The sequence below is a fragment of the Sinocyclocheilus anshuiensis genome, unplaced genomic scaffold, assembly GCF_001515605.1.
Source record: "Sinocyclocheilus anshuiensis isolate Anshui unplaced genomic scaffold, SAMN03320099.WGS_v1.1 scaffold117, whole genome shotgun sequence".
NCBI classification, from domain to species: Eukaryota; Metazoa; Chordata; class Actinopteri; order Cypriniformes; family Cyprinidae; genus Sinocyclocheilus; species Sinocyclocheilus anshuiensis.
The window spans coordinates 311,409-316,196 of NW_015536624.1; the positions used below are offsets into that span (position 1 = coordinate 311,409).

Sequence of the window (4,788 nt, forward strand, 5' to 3'; positions counted from 1 at the left end):
TTAGCAACAACAAAATAAACAATACTTTTGATGTCCTTTGCTTATGATTCACAAAACAGATAGATAGATAGATAGATAGATAGATAGATAGATAGATAGATAGATAGATAGATAAATTATACTCTACGGTCAATAAAATATGGACAAATGGCATGCCATATTTCATCCTAAATCAGTAAAACAGTATTTAAAAAAGACAAAAACAAAAAGCATTTAGCTAGAAATTAAAAGTTTGTAAAGACCAACGATGATGTTCGCTGACAAAGTACTGTTTTGCTATTTAAAACAGCTTTAACAGCCTTAAAGGGATAGTTATACAAAAATAACGAATTTACTCAACAATTCTCCTCAGCGCCGCCATTTTGGAGAGTATCACGATGCATGTGCATGCTTTTCCTGCCTGTAAAAAAACGCATGTGCTGTGCCTTGTTTCCAAGCAGAGGAATGCACAAGTATGCGCCATACTCTTGATAATGGCGGCAGACTGTCCCAAATGAGTACGTTGAATAAAGTCGTTCTTTTTTGTTTTCTTTGCGCACAAAAATAATCTCGTAGCTTCTTAAAATTATGGTTGAACTACTGATGTCACATGGACCATTTTAACAATGTCCTTTATACGTTTCTGTGCCTTGACCGTGGTAGTTCCCTTGCTGTCTATGGAGGGTCAGAGAGCTCTCGGAATTTATCAAAAATATCCTAATTTGTGTTCTGAAGATGAACGAATGGGTTTGGAACGACATGAGGGTGAGTAATTAATGACAGAATTTTCATTTTTGGGTGAACTATCCCTTTAACAAATATTCACGCCAACTTAATTAGATCCCACGCATCGTCATTTAAGAGTTTATCATGGAACATGTACCTATATCTGTGTGTCTCCCATCTCATACAGTATTTTCTACACACCCCGTGTCTTTCTCCTTCCATTCAGTTTAACTGGTTTTTCCGGTTGAAGGCTGAGCACGTTTATGAGAGGAGGAGTGACCGCGCGCAACACCTCGAGACCGCCACTGCTCGCGCTGCTGACAGGAATCGCCCTTCCAGGCCTGGCTCATGAATATTAATTACGTACCGTGACGTTCGCCAAGCTGCCTGATGATTGGACGAAAGGCAAAAAAGTTATCAAATAAAAGAATCAGGCTCTGCCGAAGTCTATGAATATTAAATAAGAGCGGACACTCCTCCCGTAACGTTATCAGAGAACGTAAAATTAATATTCATGAGATAGGCAGCCGCCATAGTAGGATTCGTACATTTGCGACCCGCCCTCCTTTCTTTAAAGTTTGAGCTGCACACCTACAATCCAAAAGGACGCAGACGTGTATTTGAGCTTGGAATCTATATGTACAGTCTTATGGAATAATTGTATCACTATACAGGTAAATGCACATTATTTCAACTTGTTTATTTGTGTATTTAATATGCTAATGACAACATTCATTCACTCTCTAGTGTAAATAAACTGTATACTTATTTCAGTTGTAATATTTATTTTGTTAATCATTCTGTATACATAATAGTACCTCCGGACTAAACTGCCAAAATAGTGCTTTTTTCCCACAGCTGGAAATTATACAGGGTTCAAAGACGGTTTATTGTAAGAGGCACTTATTCATAAGTTACTTATTACCAACCAACAGGTGCAGATTACTGTGCTCCTGTTATATAAGCTTTTCTTTTTTTCTATTTCCCCACTCTTTGCTTTTTATAAATGTAAAACCCTTATTAACAAGTCGATAACATTATATAATGCTTACCTTTAACATTAATATATGAATCTGAGTTTGATGCCATTTATAGATATTTGATTTTGCATTTAATTGATTAACTAATTAATTATATAATGTCATCGGTTATTAGTAAAGTTTCTAACTAAAAGGTTATTGTGAAATTTAACTAGTATGTAAATTCAGAGAAGCGTGACAGAAACGCAGTTAAATAAATAAACCTCCTCTCCAGACACGCACTGGCCATGTTATAAACTCAGCATGTAAATTTGTGTATAATAATTTGCATATGTTCCTGGTGAGTGTAAGCTCTGCAGATCTTTACATGCTGTGTGAACTTACTTACTTTGAACATTAGCTCTGTCCTTTGACCATCCCAGGTCAAAATGGCTGGATCTCAGTAAGCAGAGAAAGACAGTATGCATTTTAATAATCTAATTTACTTAAAGTGTGTCCAAATGTGTGGACATTTTTTTCTGAGGTTGCTCAAGTAATTAAGCTATCATTTTCAATATCTTGCATAGAAATGCTGCTTAGGCAGCAACTCCAATAAATACCGATAAGGGATTGTCTGATAACTGCTGGCTGTCAGCTATTAGTATTGCGATATATTTGAGTATAACACATTTTGTCCAGCTATTTCTCATCTGACAATACTAGCTTGCTGTTGGACCGGTTTGTTGAACGAAGACACATTTACACCAAGCCAAAATATGAGAAGTGAGCACTTTTTCACCTGTGGGTAATGTTTCAGTGTCTTCACCTGAAGCATTTGTGGCCAGTGGAAGTCAGAAAGTACACTAAGTTAACGCAGCTTTGCCTAACTTTGTTTGCAGTCTGGGGAAGTGATTTCTTCAAAACTCTCAGAACAAGCCAGGCTCTAACTTGTTTTGCACTGTGAGTTTTGCACAACGATAAGAGAACATGGGCGACGGTTTCGAAATGTCAACATTCGGATTGCTTCAGTTAATTTCAGGCTAGTGCATGACTGGTTGGAAATGAGTAATTTCTCCATGTGATGGTGTTTGTCTGCATGCAGACTGCTGATATCAGTCAAACATCGGGTGAAAGTGATGCTGGTCATTTATTATGGGTCATGCAGGGTGTGTATAAATAGCCTGCAGAGAAACGTCTAGTCGTTTCTTGTTTGAGTAACCCTAATTGGATGGAAAAACTTAAAAATCTAGCCCAACCAGAGTAAGATGGCCTCAGAGAGCTCAACCGGCTGGATTGGCCTTTTGTGTCTTTCCCAGACAGCGCCGTTTTAATATGTTTTTGGCTGCTTTGAAGTGTTCATTGATTCATTCATTCTGTCTCCACCAAAAAGGTCTGATATCCCTCTAGAGATCTCCATTAGCCTGCATAGCAGTAGCAAGGAAGTTGCAATGTGGCACTAATGAAAAACGTACTATTATATAATGACTTTTCTTCTATTTACAATGTAAAAATGAATTTTATTAATCAGCAGTTTGTCTTATTTAACAGGCTTAACACAAAATGATGATTTACATGATATAAAAAATATTTCCAGAGCATATATCTTAAATTAAATGTATTTATCTTAAATTCATTGATTTATTAATTAATATTATTTATAATAATTTTCTTTTTTCATATATATATATATATATATATATATATATATTAATATATAGCGTGAATCTATAACTGTATTTAAGGTTTGTGCTTAAAACATTAAATTTTTTTACCAATAGTGAGATAAAATATAAATGGTATTCAGGATATGTTCTCTGAAATCATCTGCACAAGTAAATTCATTTTATGTTAAGCATGTTTAGATATTCTGTTTAGAAGATCTTTTGAATGGCTTTTAATTATTTTAAAAAGCTTTTTTCCCATGTAACGTTGTAGTTACAGCAGCTAACAAATAGTGGCAAATTTCTAAAACTAACCATACAAACCACTGTGTTGGTTAGAGCACAACGACCAGCTAAAGTCCTAAGCAGGTCCTAACATCTTTTTCTGTCCGTACTGAAAACGAAAATGCTTCATGATGCCTAAAAGTGTCCACTAAGTGACTATTTATTTACTTAGTGATCTAAATCAGAAGAGCTGACTTAGAACATTCAAACAAATCTTTCCAGAATGCACATTGATTAAACCATCCAAAAACATTTGACTACTTCATGGATATTACGTAACACTTTCCTTATCTTACTTGTACTGCATTCATATTGATGCTCAGAGGTTTCCTTGTTGTCTTGCTAGTAGTGCTGTCAAACGATTAATCGTGATTAATCGCATCCAAAATAAAGGTTTTTGTTCACATAATATATGTGTGTGTACTGTGTATATTTATTATGTATATATAAATACAAACACATGCTTGTATATATTTAAGAAAAATATGTTATGTTTATATAATAAATATATTTATATATAACATAAATTACATGAATATAAATATATACATGTAAATACATGTAAATATTTTCAAAGTATATACTGTAGGTGTGTGTTTTTACAGGTGCATCTCAATAAATTAGAATGTCATGGAAAAGTTCATTTATTTCAGTAATTCAACTCAAATTGTGAAACTCGTGTATTAAATAAATTCAATGCACACAGACTGAAGTAGTTTAAGTCTTTGGTTCTTTTAATTGTGATGATTTTGGCTCACATTTAACAGAAACCCACCAATTCACTATCTCAACAAATTAGAATACTTCATAAGACCAATAAAAAAAAACATTTTTAGTGAATTCTTGGCCTTCTGTTCATTTACTGTACATGTACTCAATACTTGGCAGGTGCTCCTTTTGCTTTAATTACTGCCTCAATTCGGCGTGGCATGGAGGTGATCAGTTTGTGGCACTGCTGAGGTGGTATGGAAGCCAGGTTTCTTTGACAGTGGCCTTCAGCTCATCTGCATTTGTTGGTCTCTTGTTTCTCATTTTCCTCTTGACAATACACCATAGATTCTCTATGGGGTTCAGGGCTGGTGAGTTTGCTGGCCAGTCAAGCACACCAACACCATGGTCATTCAACCAACTTTTGGTACTTTTGGCAGTGTGGGCAGGTGCCAAATCCTGCTGGAAAA

The 4,788-nt window shown here is 35.2% G+C and overlaps 1 protein-coding gene across 1 annotated transcript in view; it reads left to right on the forward strand.

The window, feature by feature from the left end:
* The first annotated feature begins 1,292 nt into the window (after positions 1–1,292).
* The window catches only part of LOC107704799 (trichohyalin-like), a 30,159-nt gene continuing 26,663 nt past the window's right edge, over positions 1,293–4,788 (forward strand). The window contains exon 1 of the mRNA XM_016507828.1: positions 1,293–1,379. The gene's annotated coding sequence lies outside the window, so the exon portion shown is untranslated. The remainder of the gene's footprint in view (positions 1,380–4,788) is intronic.